This window comes from Prionailurus viverrinus, chromosome B2 (genome assembly GCF_022837055.1).
Source record: "Prionailurus viverrinus isolate Anna chromosome B2, UM_Priviv_1.0, whole genome shotgun sequence".
Lineage (NCBI taxonomy): Eukaryota > Metazoa > Chordata > Mammalia > Carnivora > Felidae > Prionailurus > Prionailurus viverrinus.
This window is the reverse complement of record NC_062565.1, coordinates 40,605,930-40,625,841: the sequence shown is the minus strand read 5'-3', so window position 1 is coordinate 40,625,841 and position 19,912 is coordinate 40,605,930. Positions and strand designations below refer to the sequence as shown.

General features: G+C 48.8%; 1 protein-coding gene across 17 annotated transcripts in view; it reads left to right on the top strand.

Moving 5' to 3' along the window:
• The first annotated feature begins 2,304 nt into the window (after positions 1-2,304).
• The window catches only part of TRERF1 (transcriptional regulating factor 1), a 211,686-nt gene continuing 194,078 nt past the window's right edge, over positions 2,305-19,912 (top strand). For 8 of the 17 annotated variants that reach the window (XM_047858712.1, XM_047858718.1, XM_047858717.1 and 5 more), the window contains exons 1-2: positions 3,215-3,329; positions 3,752-3,833. The gene's annotated coding sequence lies outside the window, so the exon portion shown is untranslated. Of the gene's footprint in view, positions 2,519-2,796; positions 2,897-3,081; positions 3,122-3,214; positions 3,330-3,431; positions 3,485-3,672; positions 3,834-19,912 lie in introns of those variants that run through there. The other 9 variants (XM_047858701.1, XM_047858707.1, XM_047858704.1 and 6 more) reach the window with 8 other exon arrangements.

The following is a 19,912-nucleotide window of genomic DNA, read 5'->3' as shown; positions in this document are numbered from 1 at the left end:
GGCAATACTACCTCTCTGTTGGTAGTGGCCAAAGCATGCAGGGGTCTTTGAAGGTGACTCAAGCATGGCTGGTTGTGTAGCAGCAATTCTTTGGGTCCCAAATTCCAAACCCTTCCTTTTCTGCATCTTCTGGTTTAGGAGCAGGAAAGGCCAGAGTGTGAATTTCTGACCCTGGGCAATTAATTTACTTACTCTCTCTTAGCTTCAGGTTTGTCTGGGGGGGGGGGGGGGGGGCGGAGGTGGGAAGGACAGGGGAGTTTTAGTTGGAAAGACCTCTCCTTGCATTACATGTATGGGTGTGTGCTGGGGTTGGGGTGTCGAGGTGCGCTGCTTTTTCCAGGTCTCTTAAGGTTAACAGGTAATGTTTGGAGGTTCTGTCCCAGTTAACTCCGTCCAAGATGTCAGGCCCCCAGGCAGTGATGGCGTTCAAGCTTAGCTATTCTTCCTCCACTAGGAAAAGGGCTGTCACTGGGGCCAGCTCCGGCTGCAGCTGGGCTGGAGGGAGAGGGAGGGGTGTCCTAGGGAGCGTCTTTCTCCCTTGAGGGTGTTAGAGATGAGACTGTGTGCTCAACAAGGCTTCTTGGAGGTAGTGACAGTGCAGTGGAGTCCTAAAGGTCTAGCAGGAGTTAGTAATAAGCGATGGAGGGGTAAGGGTTAGAAATCGCCCCCCCTCCCCCGCCCCAGGCAGAACAAAGAAGCACCACCCGGCTTACAGTACAGAGGAGGGGCTGGGAGAGTGGAGAGGTCCGTAGAGGCGAAATCATGCAGGGGCTTCAGAGCTTGCCTTTATTCTAAGAGCAATTGGGAAGGTTTTGAAGGAGTGTAGATAGGAGTTTTAGAGACTCCTCTGGCCGCTAGAGAATGGGTGGGAGGGGAGAAGCAGGCTATCACAGAAAACAGTCGGGTTGGTTGTAAGAGACCGAGGACCGAAGTAAGGGCGGGGGGGGGGGTGTGCGTGGGTGGGGAACAGCGACCGAGCATCTGAAGCCTTTCTCCGTCCCCGCGACACTGCGCTGTCCGTCAGCTTTCTTTGCTTCTATGGAAGGACCCCATAAAGGAGGGCTGGGCATCGGCCCAAAGCTTATGGAGTGAAATAGCCCAGAGCCCCCTCTTCTTGCGGGGGTTCTCTGGTCCAGGAGCCTCAGAACTGGTAGGGTTAGGCGGGAGAGCTTACCATTGCTAAAGAACCGTTACCCCTGAAAATACACACAAACCTCGGCCGCTTTTGGCAGCAGCCTCCTCCGCCCATGACCTCATGCTTTAAGCTCCCATATAGCCTTCCCCCGCCCTGTCCCCACCCAGCGCCCGAGTGGGGGTGGGGGGGTGGGGGACAGTGGTGAAGGTCCGGGTAGCGGGAGCACCTTAGTTATGCTGCGCGAGATTTTAAGGGGAAGGGACGCAACAATTTCCCCACACTGAAAAAAAGCATGGTTTAACTTTCCCTTGAGCAAAAACTACTCTCTTGTGTTGTGGGCCCTTCAAGAGACAGATGTCTCAGACCCGACTCGAGGTGGTCTGTTTAGGCGGCCACCTTTGGTTCACGTTCCCTCGGACCGGGAGAGAAGCCTGGAAACGCTGGGGTCCCGCGCCGGACCGACGGGCGGCCGAGCCTTTGCGGGACCCGGGGGCCGTCCCGCTCTCGCCCCCCCTGGCGCCGCCGAGGTTTGAACCCTAGGCTCGCCTTTCAGCCCGCGCCCTGCCCCCTGCTCGCAGCTGCTCTCGGTTTGGGTGCAGCGGTTTCCCCCGCAGAGGAGGAGGAGGAGACAGCGCGAGGAGCGACTCCCGGCTCGGGTTTCCGCACCAATGCCGAGCAGCCCCGGGCGGCCCCCGGCGGCCGTCCCTCCTCCCCGGCACCACGTTCCACAGTCATGGCGCGCGAGGAGGGGCGAGCGCGCGCCGCCGCGGCACCCGCGCCCCCTCCCCTCCCCTCTCGGCCCCGGCTCCTCTCCTAGGCAACCTCCCTCCCCGGCCTGCAGCGCCGCGGAGATGGAGACCCCTCCCCAGAGAGCTGCGTTTCCAGCGCCGTCTGCAGCACCCCCTCCCCGCCCCCATCGGGGCGGAGGGATGGAGCCGCGCGCTTCGCGAACCTCCAGCCCCTTCCCGGGAGCCCCAGCCCCTCTCCCAGCCCCGCCGAGCCTGGGTGTAGTGGGGGTCGGCACGGGCCCTCTCCCCGCACTCCACCTAAACCTTAGCATCTTTGCAACCCCTTAAAAAATTAAGTGAACCCTCCCCCCCCCCAACCCCCGTCGTTAAATTGCAAAGCGCGTTACAATAACCGGGACGGCTACGCAGGAAGCAATCCTGCACTGGTCCGGGTCTAAGGCGGCAGCTTCCCGGCCACGCCGCCTTCTCCCGGGCCTCGATTTTCCGGTCACGCCGGAGAGTCCGCCACACCCCGGGGCTGACAGGTCCCGCGCGGGGCCGCAACTCGGTCCGCGTCCCCCGCCCCATCCTCGCCCAGCGTCTCGCCAGCCTACAAAAGGTGCAACCTCACGCAAATGCAGAGCACACAAATAAGGTCGGCTGCGCATCGCCGGGGAGGTTGCGAACAATGCGCCAAGCTGCCCGCGCCCGCCGAAGCGCGGCGCCCGGAGGGACAGGGGGCGCGGGTGGGGGCCGCGGCGGAGGACCCGCCGGCCGCGGCGCTGGACACCTTACTTCCTGCTTCCCCGCCCGCGGCCAGACCCAGCTCTGCGGAGGGATATCTCTCCCCTCCTCTGTCCCTCTCTCCCTTCCCCCGCCCTCCCCCTTTTTGCTTCTGCTCCCCCCCCCCACCCCGCCTTTCTCCTTTAGCAAGAAAATAATTTGACAGTCGATTTGCTGACAGGGGAGGAATTTGCATCCTGGATTAAAAAAAAAAAAAAGGCCGAGAGGAGCTTGGGAACGGTTGCTAGGGGTGGGTAATGGGTGAAAAAAGGGGGGCGCCGGGGAGCGGATAAGGAAGGTTAAGGGAGGGGGCGAGGGTGGGGAGCAATGCAAAAGGTAAGGCCAGGTTACCGCGGCTCGGCCCCGAGTGGGCTGCGGCCGGGGGAGGGGCGAGAGATACATATGTATTTCTGTCTCCCTAGCACACCCCCTTCCCTCTAAGCGATGGCTGAGAGGCGGTGCATGCAGATGGGGAGTAAGTTTCCTGAAGGGGAGGGTGGATGCACGCGCGCGGCCCCGCGCTGCAAATTTCCACCGGGGAGGGAGAGTGGCTGGATGCGGAGAGTTTGGAGTTGCTTGCCGCGGAGGGCTGGAAGGGGAGCAGGGCCGGGAAAGGGGGCTGGCGGGCGCTATATCTGGGAGTAAGTTTCCAGGATCAGGAGAGCCTGCACGCTTGCACGCTAGTAAGTTTCTGGTTGGGGAGGGCGCGTGGGGAGGAGGAGAGGGAGGGGTGCATGTATATAGAAGGGGGGAGGGGGGAGCAGATTTCCTGCGGGGAGGCTGAATGCATATGGAGAGTAGATTTCCTGAAGGGAGGGTGGAGGCGTAGACGGACCGAGTAAGTTTCTTGCTGGGGTGGTGGCGGAGGTGGTGGGTTGGTGCTTTGGAAACCCGGAGCTTCCTCCCCGGGGTGAGGGAGCATGCTGTTGGGGGTGGGGTGGGGGCGGCGCAGGGCCCTGTTCCCTGCTGGGGAAGGGGCTTGCATCTGGGGAGTATGTTTCCTGGCGGAGCGATATTTGTTTACAGGCTGAGGGCAGTACTGTAAGTGAGTAGCGCTTCGAGAAGGCGGCTCTGACATAAATTAATATTGAAATTACTCCATCAGCTCTGCTCGCCCCCCATCTCATCCCCCAAGCGGAGTCTGGTCTTGTCGGATTGCCCATGCACTTGTTGCAGAAACAGCCAAGGTAGGCAAGAAGCTTATTAAGTTTCATTTAAAAAAATTAGTTGGGGGATGCTCCGTGAGAAGACGGGGGAAGGGAGGGAAAAGTCTCCCTCCCCCCCCCCCCCCCCCCACTTCTTTACTTTCAGTATGTTAGCAGGGCCTTCTTTCTGCTTCCCTTCTTCACTCTTCCCTCTGCGGGCTGTCCAGCATCCCAGCCAAGGGGGAGGGCTGAGGTGGGCGTTATAATTGGCAGCCCCCGCTTAAAGGGTGGTGGTGGTGGGGCTCGCAGTTGGAGGTTGTGATGTTATAAAGCCTTCATTCTTCCAGCCAAGAAACCGCAGGACCCTAGGGATGTGCCTTTGGGGGTTTTTGACATGATGCATATATGTATGTATATGCGCTTGTAGGCTCTTTGGGGGCTGGGTACTCCCCCAACTTACAGTGGCCACCAGGACGAAAGAAATGTGTAAAGGGGTAGACTTGCCCCTTCACTCCCTAACTTCAGTTTGGGAGACTGGGAAGTTACTCCTGGTGGGGCTGAAGAAATAGATATTTAAGAACAACACAAAACCACGTATTCACTGGCGGAGGCCAAGAGCACCTGGCGGGCAGCGTCCAGCATTGGGCTGGATGGAGCATGTGCGCCTGCCATCCTTAGGTTAAAGAAAATGACTTCTGGTACCTCCGTGTGCCTTGGACTCGTCTGTTAGAGCCAGCTTGTGGAAACTCTTCCCCAGACTAGACACGGCTTTGGCAAGTGAAGTGTTGAAGCGGGGTTGCTAACAGCCTGGCCTGGGCTGTCTTGTGAAGTACATGGATGGAGGTGATGCTTAGGAATGATGGATCCAGGGATGGCCGAAGAGTTTTTTCAAAAATGCCTCCCAAAAGCCGGCTGGGTTCACTTTTTAGCAGGCCATGGAGGAGAGCTTTGAGAAAGGAGTTTTAAGTTGTCTCAGTTGGTACCGACCTTCTGCATCATTTACCGTTTCAAGAAAGCAATCTGGTGATGGAAAATGTGGTTTTTTGATGCCCACTGTAAGACTAACAGGCACTATTCTGCGCTTAACCAGTTAACCATCAGTCTTGGCTTCTCCTTGCTTCTCTTTTCCTGATTTTCAGCTTGCTGGTTTCTGCAGAGAAGTTGAGGGTTTTGGCTGTCAGGTACCTTGATTATGCTGGGAATTTTCACTTCGCCAGGATAATTTTAGCACCAGGGATTCAAACCCAGGCATGTTTAGTAGGGTCAGGGAGTAAATGCTAGGTGTGTGGTTGACTAAAGTTGGTTAAGCTTTGTGCGGTTCTGTAGACAGGCTCAATTGTAGCAGGGGAAAAAGTGAGTTTAAAAAAAAAAAATTCCTCTCCGTGTTACTGATGTCCTGGACAGTGCTTTTCTTCTTTCCTTCTCGTCATCCGATTTCCAGATTGAGAATTTGATTTTTGGCAGCTTGAGAGCTGAGTTCGTTGGGAATTAGATATTATTGCCACTTACCAAATATTCCTAACTGGGCATTAGTTGAACAAATTTGCTGTTAGTTTTCTCTGCTGAAAATCTTAGCCGGAATGGTGTATATGCTGGAAGGGTAAACAAAATCTTTATGTGTATTTATCCCAGGGTAGTAGAATTATTTACATGCCTACCCTTGAAGCCTAGAGCACTCATTCAGGTTCCCCCCCCCCCCCACGTTTATGAGATTTATTTTATTGTCTTGCTTTGGCCATTAATCAAGTCTCAGTAGCTTTTTTTCCCCTCTTTTGCTGAGAATGTTCTCCTGGTAATAAAGGTTTGAAGGCCCATGAATCATAATTCATTCTTTTTAAAATATTGTGGTGATTGTCACGATTTGATTTATAGGAATTGATACTGGGAGTGACACGCCTCTTTGGGCCCCGCCCTTTTAGGCATGTCCATTTTCGCCAAAGGATTGTTTAGAAGCCAGCTTGACATCTCAAAAAAAAAAAAAAAACCAAAACAAAAAAACACCCAACATTTCCCTTCTGCTTTATGGGCATTGAGAATATTAATTTTGCAGGTTCCATAGTGAACATGGGTCTTTTCACAGCTTGGTAAGCAGGCTTCCACATAGCAGGCATGTGTTAATATCACATAGCATTTATGTGAGCTTGCTGTGAAAACAGTTGTTCTATGAACTGTGTGGAAAGTACTCAGTTTTGCCTCCTTTAACTCGCTTGGGCCTGTGGTTTTTATTGAGGTAAGAGCTTTCATTGTAAAAGAGGGGGCTGCTGCTTATATAATAAAATGTGTGGCCACAGAAACAAAGCTTATTTAGACGATTCTTTTTCTCCTCCTTTGATAGTTGGTCAGAATGACCAAAAGCATTGATTTTTTTGGGGAAGTATAAGGGTTCTCCTTCAAGTTGATTAATCAGAAAGTGTTAAAATTGTCTTGCATTCGGTAGTTGGCCCAGTTTACAATATTTGTAAAGTGACGAAGAACTTTTCAGGTGGGGGGGGGGGGAATGTCACTATAAAGAAAAGTGGGGAGGGTATCAGTTTCTAGCCATTTCTGGGTTTCAGACTTTTTGTCTTAAAAATGCAGATTCTGTCCATGAGTTTCTTCCATCTCTGAAATTTCTGTGACTTGGATCTTGTGGAGAGAGGTCTCAAGAGGTCTCGACAGGCTCTTCCTGGGCCAACGGCCAAATTGCTTCACGGACTAGGACGAGTTGATTAACTTCTGTTTTTGTCTTCTCATGGAGAGAGTGGATTTGTACCTTGGCATTCCAAAAAGGACTCTTGAGTAGCCTGGTAATTTTGACCACCAAACACAAGGAAATACTTTCACGAAAGTCTGCCACTGTCTTCAGAAAAAAAAAAGTGCACGGTTGTTTCCCAATTATATGTGCTAATAGAGCGTGGGGCACATAATCCCAGGCACCCAAAATAATTTCAGTTAATCTTGGAAGTTTCCCCTCCAGCCAGCTGGTTTACCTGTCTAATTATGCTTGGTCAAGTCCAAGGTTAATTGAACTGTTATTCCCAGGCCACAGGAGGAGGTAGGCTTGGGAAGAGTGGGACACCAGGAAGCTGAGTGTGGCTTTATCCACTTTCTGTGGAGAATTCACATGTGGGTAATTGGGATTTGGTCATATGTTTGTGATAGAGTTCATGATGATGATATTGTAATACTGTCATTTCTAGGATATTCTGTATTTCACCATGGGCATTTTTTGGGGTGGGGGGGAAAGCTCTTGATGTTTTTACTGACTTTGAACATTGACATGAAAAGTGAGGATCCAGACACGTGGCTCAGACCCCAGGCAGTACAAATGGATGCTGGTTCTCTAAAAGCCATTGAATTCAGCTCATTTTATTTATGACCTCATAAAACTGTGTGATTTAGGGAGAAGGGAGGATTAGAATCAGCTGGGATCTTGTGGATTAATAATATTTCTGAATTTGCATGTTGGAGGGGAACCAGAGAAATAAAGGGGAAAGTAAAACATAGTTGATTTTTTTTGTGGGGAGAGGGCGACAAGAGTAGCTGACAAGAGTGGTTATTGGCATAAGCTTGTCAATGAAGATGCTGTGGCATTTTAAGGAATAGTACGGTCCTGGTAACAGAAGTGTGATCCCCGTGGCTCTCTTAATAAATCTTTTCATCTGGGTTAAAGAAAATGCATAACAAAAAGACCTTGTGATTTTTTTTTTTTAAAAGAATTTCTAAGTACTTATGGTATCTGCTTGTAAGGTCGTCTGGTTAATCTGGGTTTGCTGAGGAAAAGGATGCTTTTTGTTTTTTCCTCCTCGAAGACAACAAGCTGGGGATGGGTGGGTATGGCCAGCTATTGGGCTCTTGGTGCAGTGACACTAAAAAAAATTTTTTTTTTTTTTTGATGGAGAGGAAGGGGAAAAAGAACCTGTGGGCCTAAATGGCAGTGATAACTCTGGGCTTCTAGAAGATAACAATTATTTATTTTCATGCCGTAACCGGATTTAGTTTAGTACATTCAGCAGCTACTTACTGAGCACGTCCTATGTGCTAGGCACTGGCTTAAGGTTCTGGGAATAGGTTGATAATTAAAACAGACGTCATCAACTCCCTCTTCCCTTCCCCCACCCCCACCCCTAGCTTACAGCCCAGAGGGGGTGGCAGACGTGTACAGAAATATATATTGCAAAATGTGATAAGTGCTTTGATGAAATCCCAGGGAACAGTGACCTGGACTTACTCAGCTAAAGTAGCCTAGAACAGGCACTCTTAGGTTTGTCAGAGAGCACCAGGTGGTGGGGAGCCTATGTGGAAGGATTTTGGTTTTGGAGGGGGGAGGGGAACTAAAAAGAGGCACAGGCAGACAAGGGGGATGGAGAGAAGGCAGCGTGAGGCGAATGTGCGGGACTCTGGAGGCCTTGAGAAGGTTGGGTTTCATTTGAAGTGTAGTGGGAAACCACTGAAAGTTTCCAGTGGGAAGTGACACCCTCAAGTCTTGATAAAGGGGCTTGCTGTGGTGGAGGGGGCAGGTGTAGGGTCGGAGAGCTGGCCAGGTGAGGAGGAGGAGGAGGTGACAGGGAGTGGAGGGAGAAGGTGGGTGGAGATACACTTTGTAGGTAGAATGGGCAGGATGGGCAGGGTTGCTGGTGGGTTTGATGGTGGCTGGGGAGGAGGAATCCAGGATGGCTCTGGGGGGGTTCTGGCTTGAGCGTTTGGGTAGATGGGTGGTGCTGTTTGCCCAGATTGGGAACGGGAGGGGAATGGAATCAAGCTATTTCCGTTTGGGCCCTGCTAAGTTTGAAATGCCTGTTAAACTCAAGGTGGAGATGACAGGCCGGCAGTCTGACAGTGGTGTCCAGCACCAAAGGAGTGGCCAGGCGAGAGATAAAAATGTGGAAGCCATCAGCCAGGGGGTGGTATTTAATTTCAGGGGACTGGGTGAGATGTCCTAAGAAACCTAGAGAGAGAGAGAAGGAAAGGCTGTGTGTGTGTGTGTGTGTGTGTGTGTGTGTGTGTGTGTGTTTGTTGGGGAAGGGGTGGTGGTTGAATGTTTCATGAGGTTAATAAGGCCAGAAAAGTCACCCCTGGATTTGGCAAAATGGAAGCCACCGGGGACTTTTCAAAGAATAGCCTCAGTGGAATGCAGGGGATGGGGGGTGGGGAGCAAGGTTGGAGGGGGTGGGCAGGGCACTAGGAGGTAAGGAACTGGTCAGCACGTGTAGACAATTTTTTGGCAAAGGTTGATGGTGAAAGGGGGGCAGAGAAATGGAGTGGGGGCTGGAAGGACGTGTGCATAACGGGAAGCGGTTTTTCGGGTGCCGGTGTTACAAATTTTGAGCTAATGGGAGAGATCCTGGAGAGGGGGGTGATTGATGAGAGCAATGGGTGAGGTCAGGACAGCTGACGAGAGCCCTTGAGAAGGTTTCAGGAAGATTTGGCCTTTCCCTGGGGGGAGGAGGGTGGGGGGAGGGCCTTCCATCCTGACCAGAGGGATAAGACAGGTGCAGGTGAGCAGGAGGTGAGGGAGCTGTACTCCGTCTTGGGGTGCTCTGGGCTGAGGCTGCGCCCTCCTTGGGAAGGGGTCTGGACTCAGGACTTGACACCAGCCAGAGACTTTGAAGGGTTAAGACTGCATCAGAAAATTGTACTGCATATTTCTCAACATTTGACTGCATTACTGAGCAGTACAGAGGCAAGCGCGGATTCTTTCGCTTGGGGAAGAGTCTTCAGTGAAAGTAATTTGGGCCTCACGTAAGATTTATTTGAAAACTATCATTGGAAAAAGACATCTGTGATTTTCAGCCCTGTTCAAAAGTTGGTGGGCACTGTCTCATATGTTTTGAGCAAGAAGCTCCAAGAAAGAAAAAAAAAAAAAAGAGGCCTCTCCTTCAGGCTGCCTTTCACAAAAATATGCCACAGACAGCCAGCCCGGGTGGTCCCCAACCGTGGTGTCTGCATGGGAGGTGGGTGGGCAAGGAGGGACTCAGAAGACCTGGGTTGGGGTCTTCTGGTTCAGCACCGTCCTGTGGCTCTGGACAAGGCAGCCTCTGGGGCTGTCTCAGCATCTGTAAAAAGAGGGTGACCCCGTGTGCCACCTCTCCTCTCAGGAGTTGCAAGGATGCAGCCAGACAATGTATGGAAAGTGCTAAGTAAACTGTAAGAGGCCTCCTCCCGTAGGAAGACAGCAGCGAGGTGAATTGGTCTTCGGTCAGATCTCCTTTTCAGATAAAAAAAAACTGACAACTGGGAGGGACAGAGACAGAGGGAGAGAGAAGATCCCAAGCAGGCTCTGCACTGACAGCCGAGAGCCCGACGTGGGGCTCGAACTCACAGAACCGTGAGATCATGACCTGAGCCGAAACCAAGAATCTGTCGCTTAACTGACTGAGCCACCCAGGTGGCCCCAGTCATTTCCAGTTTTTAAAAAATATTTCGTGCTTTTCGCGTAATCAGACCTCTGGCCTCTGAGCCCCGGAGGGTGATGCTTTATTTATTTATTTATTTATTTATTTATTTATTTATTTATTTATTTTTGAATTGCTTCGTATTATGGAAAAACGTGAAACGTAACAAAAGCAGACAGACTAGGGTAATGGAGCAGTTACTGAGGGGTTTGCTCACCTGTGGATAATGGGACTTCTTGTATTTGTATAACAAATACAACTTGTCAGTTTTGAGAGATCAGTGGAACTGATATCAATTTGGTTTCATAGAGAGGGGGATATAATCAACGAAAAATCAGAGAGAGAGGAAATGGATGCCATCGTTGAAATGACTAGTGTTTACCCAGCTTTTTATTGGTCCAAAGCCTCTTCGGCGTGTCTTAGTTTATCTGACAACAGAAACATCAGCCATCGGAGGTGGATACTCTCATTTTGCAGCCGAAGAAAGTGAGGCTCAAGAAGCAGGATTGAAAAAATACAAATAAGTGATTAACCCAGAATCACATGTCCAGCTAGCATCCAAAGCCCCGTTTTAATGCTAGAATTTGAATGGTCTCCAAATATTGTGCACCTTCAAATAGATATTGCTATGAAGTATTAAATAAGAGTATGGTACAGAATATATGCAGAGGACTGTGGACACCAAGATCACCTGGGAATTTCGGGCTTATAAGTCCCAGTGACCTTAGTTGGAAACACTCAGATGATTTAAGCATGTTTTGGGCATTACGTTTTTTAGAGCTCAAATCGTCTGGCTCATTCTGGAGCACACAGCTTTAAGGCTGCCTCATAATTAAAGCCAAAACTTGACTTTAACAAATTGCATGGCTGTTCTCCATCAGCCTCCTACCCTTAGCCCTGTCCTTCCTGCGGGGCCCCTCAGTGGAGGAACCTGGACAATCGGTATTCGTTTCTAGATAGCCTGGCCTCCATTTCCAGGCTCCAGCTTTGGACACACTGGGCTCTGAGCAGGTTGCGATCTCAGAGAGCTTCCTGAGGGCCCCTGGTCATCACAGAAGCTACGCTGAGGGCCTCTCCTTGTCTTGGGAAACCACCTTCAATCTAACTTATTTGAAAGATGTTTTAAAAAAGACAAGAAAAAAAGTTGGGAGTTGATGCCCAAAGAGTTTTAATAGGGGTGTCTTTTGAGCTCCCTCTGATGTTCTCACAATGGGAGACATCAAACTCCCTTAAAATTCAACTCAAGGATACCCGTAATGAGGCTGATTATCAAGTACTGGGGCTTGTTCACTTTTCTTTTTTAATTGGGTGAGCACAAGTGAGCCGAGGGGGTTTTCTGGGGAGCCACAGTAGGTAAGGAGGTTTAGAGGCCTCTCTCCTTTGGGAGTCTCAGCTTCTTTAGAAACCAGTATGGAATTCAAACAATTTCACTATGCGTATGCGCATTCCTTAACTCTTCCTTGAGGGCCCTGTGTGCCTGGTCCCGGGCCAGGGCTGTGGGCTGGGCTAGAGAGGGGACTCACTTGGGCTGCCTCAGCCCTTGCTATTGTCATACTTACCACCAGGTGTCTTTCACCCCTTCTACGCTGCCTTGGGGAGGGCAGAACTGGGTCATCACTCATTTTTTGTACCCCCAGCACCTGGCACAGAGGCTGGCACCAGTTAATGCAGTATACATGCTTATGTATTTAAGAATCAACCGGGTTTTTTTGGTTTTTCTTTTACTTCTGGTTCCCTCCTCCCCCCAGGTCCCCCATTGGTTCTTATTGGAGGGAGAAATCCAGGCCTCTCTGCCCGCCAGGGTCAACCCTTGCAGCCACTGAAGGAGACCGGGCTAGAGAATGTTTCCTCCCCCCGCCCCTTGCCTCTCGTGGCCTGGCAGCCTTTAGCTGGGGTGGTTTAACTGAGCTCTCAAATTCAAGTGCAGCCCCATCCCCCATCCTTTTTAATAAGTGACATTTTGTTAAATCAGTTATTCGAGGCCTTATCTATATTTCTGTCTGTGCTGCCTTAGTCAAAATAGGAAAGAGAGCGAATATTAGATTTCTTTACCCGCCCCCCCTCCCTCCCAGTTGGAGCAACTCTACGTAAGATTTCTGATGGGGCGGGGGTGATGTGTCCTTGAAGAAGTAAATGCTGCGTGCAGAAAAAATGTGGAGGGCTTTGACTTGTAGCGAATGCTGTTTTTCAGCAGCTGTGATTTTTCCATTTTTCTTTTTCTTTCTGTTTTGATTAGCGGAACTCATTGTGCTCCAGGGTTGGGATTGCGTTGGGGGAGGGCGCGGAGGGAACAACATTTACTGGGAGAGCCGGAGTTGGGGAGGAGGAAGGAGAGAAGGGATTTATTGAAAATATATGTCTACTTCTGCTATGATAAAGCGGCAGGCATGTAAAAATGCAACGGGGAAATCATTATTGTGGTAATGTAGGCAGAGCTCCGCTTTCTCATTAACAGAGCTTAGCTCACGTGGAGGAGGGGGCGGCCAGGCTGCTTTGAGAGTTGGGGTATTCAATAATAGCAGAAACTCAGGGGATTGTCTCCACCCCCCCCCCCCCTTGCCCACCCCCTTTGGCTGCCTTCTCCTTTCTTTCTCCCAACAGTTTGTAACCTTTTTAAAGCTGCTTGTCGGATTGCACGGTCTCCATTGTCACCCCGCCACCCCAAAACGCTGTAAGGACTGTTTAATTTTTAAAGTTGGAGGGAATGAAAATAAATTTTCTCTTGGGAACCCAAGGAGAATTTTGGCAACACACTGTGAGTCAGAGATTGGATTATATCCCTTGCATCCCGGAGAGCACCAAGAAGAGCCTATTTAGGGGCTCAGGAATTTGCATATGCTGTGGGGTATCCAAATGAGGGTTTCAAATTGCTTCAGGAGTAGTTGCTGCTGTTTATATAGAGACCTTACTGTGTGCCTGGCCCTGTGCAGATGTGTTAGTCACTTCAGCCTTATAGCAGCTGTAAGAGGCAGATGTGGTGCCCACTTTATACTTGAGGAACCTGAGTCTCGGGGAGAGGGGGGGTGCGGTTTCAGCACCTTGCTTAAGGACACACAGGTGCCGAATTGCCAAGCTGGTCTCCAGACCCAGGACTAACTCCAAAGACTGGCTAATTACCTTCCCTGTACAGACATCAGGATTCTAGGAACCTTGGAGGGGCCCCTGGGTGGCTCAGTTAAGCGTCCAATTCTTGATTTTGGCTCAGGTCATGATCCCGGGGTCATGGGATCGAGCCCCACATTGTTGGGCTCTGTGCTGAGCCAGAGTGTGGAGCCTGCTTCAGATTCTTTCTCTCTCTTCCTCTGCCCTTCTCCCCCCACCTGTGCTCTGTCACTCTCTCCCCAAATAAATAAATAAATAAATAAATAAATAAATAAATAAAATAGATTCTAGGAACCTGGACAAAATAGTGAGAGCTACCACAAGGCCTGCCGTTGACAGCTAAGGGGTAGAATGTTCAGATGTTCGTGAGAACCTTTCCCGAGCCCCTGGACAGAGCTGAGGAAAAGATCAAGGTTAGTGGCTCACATCTTTGATAGAAGAAGTGAGAGAGTGCCCTCTTCCCCATTCCTGCCAGGCTACAGTGACTGTGTCGGTGCTGACAACTTGGTCATCAAGCATTATCGAGTGCCTCCCGTGTGCCAGTGGCTGGAAATAACCAGGGCAAGTAAGAGAAGGAGTTCAGAATCTGGTAGGGACAGCTATGAGAACATATAAATCTGATACACAGTGCTGCCTGCCTAGAAAAAGACCACATTTCAGAAGTAGTAAGTGGGAGAGACTGTGTAGAGCAGCCAGGGAAGTCTTCAGAGAGAGGTGGTACATGGGTGGTCTTCAGAGAGAGGTGGTACACGGGTGGGGTTGTGTGGGTTCGCTGGGGGATTGCCAGGTAGGTAGGGGGAGGGGGAGCGACTAGCAGATAGCATGGTGAGTATAGGAAGCTACATGTAATCTGGCCTTACCCATCTCCCCTTATTTTCCATTACCTTCAGTTTAATGCTCTAGAACTGTGCTATCCAATATGGTAGCCACTAGCCATGCATGGCCGTTTAAGTGTAAGTTAATGAAAAATCAAATCAAATAAAAATTCAGTTCCACAGTTGTACTAGCCACGTGTCAAGTGCTCAATGGCCACATGTGGCTGGTGGCTACCATATTGGGAAGCGTACGTGTAGAACGTTTCCGTTAGTGCAGAAAGTTCTTTTAGGTATAGTGCTGCTCATGAACTTTGCTCTGAGGCTTCTTCATGGAAGGGTTCCTCCTTTGGCCCTTACCTGGCTCGCTCCTACTTCTCCAGAGGCCTTCCCCGAGCACTCCAGGCTGGATTGCCATCCCACTGTCTATGTGGATTGCAGTGATCCCTTTCTCTGGCTGTCTGCCCAAGGGGACTTTCAGCTTCTTAAGGGCATGAGCTAGGTCGTGTTCATCTTTGTGCCACGTGGTGTTTATCTTTGTGTCCCCAGCACCCAGCCAGGGTCTGGCACCTATGAAGTTGTCAGTGACAGTTGCAGGGGATGAGGCTGGAGAGGTAAGAAGGGATTGGGCTGAAATGGGATCGGATACCATGATATGAAGCTTAGCCTTGACCTGGTAGGCAGTAGGGGAGTCACAGAGGGTTTGGAGTGAGGAGAGGTGTGTGGGGAATAGGGACAAGTCAGATTTATGTATTAGAAAGGTCACTCAGAGAGGTATGGAGGACAAGCTGAGCCTGTAGGCCAAGAGATCAGTTAGGAAAGTATTGGAAGTACAGGAGCAGGAAGGTAAGGATATGCACTCTTAAGCTGTGCCCGTGAGTTTGAAAGAGTAGCATCGCTGTCTTGCCAAGTCAGGGTTTCCTACCATTTCTGTTTCCATTTTGGATGCTCTCATCGGTTTCTAAGGCAAATTACAGAAAGCCTTCCCTTTCACTTGTTAGCAGGTGTTAGCAGCTTGTTAGAAAATATTAGCAGGTATGAGGAAGAAAATCACAATTGCCTTTAATTCCTCCCTGTTAACATTTTAATAATTTCCTTCCAGTACTTTTTCTAGGCAGCATAGTCTGGTGATCAGTAGTTTAAGTTCTGGAGTCAGTCTGCCTGGGTTTGGATCCAGGACCCTTCACTCCATGGAAATAATGGGTCTGGGTGAGATGAAATGAGGTGATACATGTAAACATTTGGGGTGGTGCCTGGCCGTTAGTAAGTTCTCAAAAGGGTCTCTCCGTCCCTTTCTACTTGGAGGCCCCCAGCCTTGTTCTCCACTTTTGTAGATGGGTTGCCCCCTCTCCCCCATCGTGCCCTGTGCTCACCTGTTCATTTCTTTTCAGGGTACATTTTACTCTATGTGGTCCCATGTCTGAACCCTTGCAGCAAATCAGAAGCTCAGAGCACAGAGGCTGGGGTTTCAGCTTTCTGTCTTCTTTGCTCCATGACTGATTCTCCTCTGAGGACACTTTTGGGGGCTTAAATTTAAGAAGCTTGTAGAGAGTTTTGCAAAGGACTCTGGGAAGTAACTGAGATCCATGTAGGCTCTTTTGAGATGGTTAAAAGGAACCAGAATGGCAGGGTTAGAGAAGCCTAAGAGGATTATTTTCTTTAGGAAGGTGACGCATTGTGCTCTGGCCACGGTGACCTCACATGGTGCACGTTCGGGGATGGGATACATTTAAAAATATGACAGCTACCTACTAAGCGCAGATGCATGTCGTCATTTTACATGTATGACCTCACAGCAACTCCATGAGGAAGGCGTTATTATACTCATTACACAGGAGGGCACAAAGGGATGGAACCGGCTTGTTCAAGGTCTCGTGGCTAGTAAATTGCAGAGCAGGGATTCAAATCCAAGAATCCCAGATCTGTGTGACCGTACAAGTGAGTGCCTCCCATTTAGCTTTACCAGTCAGTGTGGACCGAGTTTTATTCAGAAATGTGTCTGGTATGATACAGAGGAAGGGGCACCACACCGACCCTGGGAGGGTATTCCTGGATAGCGGCGTGACGCTCAGAGCCTCATTTCCTTTATTCTCAGTACCTTTGCTTTACTGGTTGACGAGGTTTAAGAATCAAAGGAGATAAAGGATGCAAAAGTGCTACGGCAGATAATAAAGCCATATACTTCACTCTTCTGCATAATTGTTTTCTGGAAGAACGAAGCCCTGTGGTGGCTGGGTCCCAGTGCGATATCGGGGTTTTGGGCACCAAGTATGTGTGTGTCTTGCAAATCCCCCGTTATTAACTTCCAGGCACGCTTGAACCTGAACATGCTCTTGATTTGGGCGAATGGTTGGTGGCTGGGCACACGATGGATGGATCTTTGACCAGAGCTGGAGTGCTCTACATGATCATGGGAAAGTCACTTCACTTTCCTAAACCTCCCTCTTCTGAGATGGTCACATCTACTCAGATGGGTCGTTGGGAAGATTAATGGCAGAATGTGTGTATAAATCAGTGCCTTGTCAACCAGATGGCGACATGTATTTGTGCAGTGGAAGTTATGGACTCATGGTCTGTTGAGTAGACTCTTGGCCCATCCCCTTTCACGGTCATGGCTCACATTTACACAGTGTTCTCCTGCCGTTAAGACCTGGAGAAGACACGATTCAAAATTCCTCTGGAGCTAAGACTTTTCCACTGAGATTGTGCAAGTGACAAGTGAGAGTTCATAAAACTTTTTAGTTTGGATGGGAAGGCTACAAATAGTGTGTGGTGATTATAGAGAATTTGGAAAATATTAGCAGGTGTAAGGAAGAAAATCACAATTGTCTTTAATTCCTTCCTGTTAACATTTTAATAATTTCCTTCCAGTATTTTTTCCAGGCAGCATAGTCTGGTGATTAATAGTTTAAGTTCTGGAGTCAGACTGCCTGGGTTTGGATCCAAGACCCTTCACTCCATGGAAATAATGGGGCTGGGTAGGAGAATTGAAACGATACATGTAAAACATTTGGGGCTGTGCCTGGCAGTTAGTAAGTTCTTTTTTTTTTTTTTTAATTTTTTAAAATGTTTATTTATTTTTGAGAGAGAGAGAGAGAGACAGAGCATGAGCAGGGAAGGGGCAGGGAGAGAGAGACACAGAATCCAAAGCAGACTCCAGGCTCTGAGCTGTCAGCACAGAACCTGATGCGGGGCTTGAACTCACAAACCGTGAGATCATGACCTGAGTCGAAGTCGGACCCTCAACCAACTGAGCCACTCAGGTGCCCCGAGTAAGTTCTCAAAAGGCATAAGCTATGCTTTAAAAAAGCACTGAGCTGGGGCACCTGGGTGGCTCAGTCGGTTAAGCATCCACCTTCAGCTCAGGTCATGATCTCACAGTTTGTGAGTTCGAGCTCCACATCACGCTCTGTGCTGACAGCTTAGAGCCTGGAGCCTGCTTCGGACTGACTCCCTCTCTTTCTGCCCCTCCCCCACTCATGCTGTGTCTCCCAGAAATAAATTAAAAAAAAATAGTATTGAGCTAACTTTGAATGAGACTTTTTCTTACAGTTTATTTTGAGAGAGAGAGTGAGAGAGACAGCATGAGTGGGGGAGGGGCAGAGAGAGAAGGAGAAAGAGAATCCCAAGCAGAGTCTGTGCCCCTTGAGTGAGATTTAATATTCACATCTTGCTCATTAAATATTGTTTGAAATTTTTCATAGTTTTTTTAGTATATTCTCATATGGATTCTACGTTAAATATTTATGGAGTACCTACTGTGTACCAGGCACTGAGTCCCATAATTTAACTAATTCCTATTATTAGAAATTCAGCTTGAGTAACCTGGGTGGCTCAGTCATTTAAGTGTCTGACTGTTGGTTTCGGCTCAGGTCATGATCTCACAGTCCGTGAGTTTGAGCCCCTTGTTGGGCTTTTGCACTGACAGTGCAGAGCCTGCTTGGGATCCTCTCTATCTCTGTCTCTGTCTCTCTCAAATAAATAAATAAACTAAAAAAAAAAATTGGGGGCGCCTGGGTGACTCAGTCATTTAAGCATCTGACTTCAGCTCAGGTCATGGTCTCATGGGTTCGTGAGTTCAAGCCCCGCCTCGGGCTCTGTGCTGACAGCTCAGAACCTGGAGCCTGCTTCAGATTCTGTGTCTCCCCCTCTTTTTGCCCCTCCCCTGCTCACACTCTGTCTCTCTCAAAAATAAATAAACATTAAAAAAAATTAAAAAAAATTTAACGTTTATCATTTTGACTATTGTAAATAACGCTTCCGTGAACATCCTTGTTTATAAATCTTTGATCACATCTCAGATAATTTTCTTAGGATAAATTCCTGGAAAGAAGAATTACTATGTTAAAGATAGTGGGTGTTTTCAGGTTCTCAGTAATGTTTCCTAATTGTTTTTCAAAACATTTTTCATTTTTTAAAATATTTTATTGTTTCAAGAAGATTTTAAAAGTTTATTTTAGAGAGAGAGAGCGAGCAGGAAAGGGGCAGAATGAAAGGGAGGGAGGGAATCCCAAGCAGGCTCTGTGCTCAGTGCAGACCCCCACAAGGGGCTCGATCTCATCATCCTGAGATCGTGACCTGAGCTGAAATCAAGAGTCAGCAGCTCAACCAACTGAGCCACCCAGGTGCCCCAGGGGAATCCGAATTCGAACTCACAACCCTGAGAGCAAGAATTATATACTCTACCAACAGAGCCAGCCAGGTGATCTCAAGTTTATTTTGAGAGAGAGAGAGAGAGAGAGAGAGAGAGAGAGAACGCTCACCTCCGTGCATGAGTCAGGGAGGGGCAGAGAGAGGGGGAGAGAATCCCAAGCAGACTCTGTGCTGACACACATAGAGCCAACTCGGGACTCGGGACTCAAACCCACAAACCTCAAGATATGACCTGAACTGAAATCAAGAGTCAGACGCTTAGCTGACTGAGCCACCCAGTTCCCCCTCTTGAAAACATTTTTAAAGATTAATTTTCATTCATACTGCTAGTGTGTGGGAGTACCGGTCTCACTTCATCCGTTCTATTAGTATTGTTTTTCAAAAAAGGGTAATTCTTGTGTAGCATGTATTACCCTTTAAACCATATGCCACATTACTTCTCTGGGGCTCAGTTTTTTTCTTGCTATAAGGTGGAGTACAAATGTCTCTTGCATGATAACCACTATTAATTAGTTTAGCAAAATCTTTGGATTTCTGTTGCGGAAAGGCTGGGCAAACGACCTGAGTTATTATCAAAAGTACTTCTTTCCATCGAGTCAGAATTTCTTCATGCTTATCAAAAGACTTTAGGAGTGCTTTTGTCTTAGTACGCATAGAGTGTGCGAACAGTCGTTCCCTGCCCAGGGCACAGATTCTGGTTTGTACTGGCAGGTGAACAGCGTTCTCCGTATGAGTAATTGTTGCTAATAATTGACTATGGAATTATGGGGAATTATGGGCTTTTATTATTTATCTATTTATTATTTAGAGTCAAGTTAGTTAACATATAGCGTAATATTGGTTTCAGGAATAGAATTTAGTGATTCGTTACTTATGTGTGACACCCAGTGCTCATCCCAGCAAGTGGTTAATGCCCATCACCCATTTAGCCCATCCCCCCACCCATCTCCCCTCCATCAACCCTGAGGTCTTGTGATTTTAATTCTCTCTGTATATTAAACCCCACAAGACATGGACTTCAAAAGTCAATAATAATTGAGATTAATCCACTTGTTTACTCTTTTTGGTATTCTTCATTTCTTCCTGTATGACTATGCTCATGCTCCCCTCTCAGATTAATTTCCTACTTTCTGAAGAAACACTCCCTTAGTTGTGTGTGTGTGTGTGTGTGTGTGTGTGT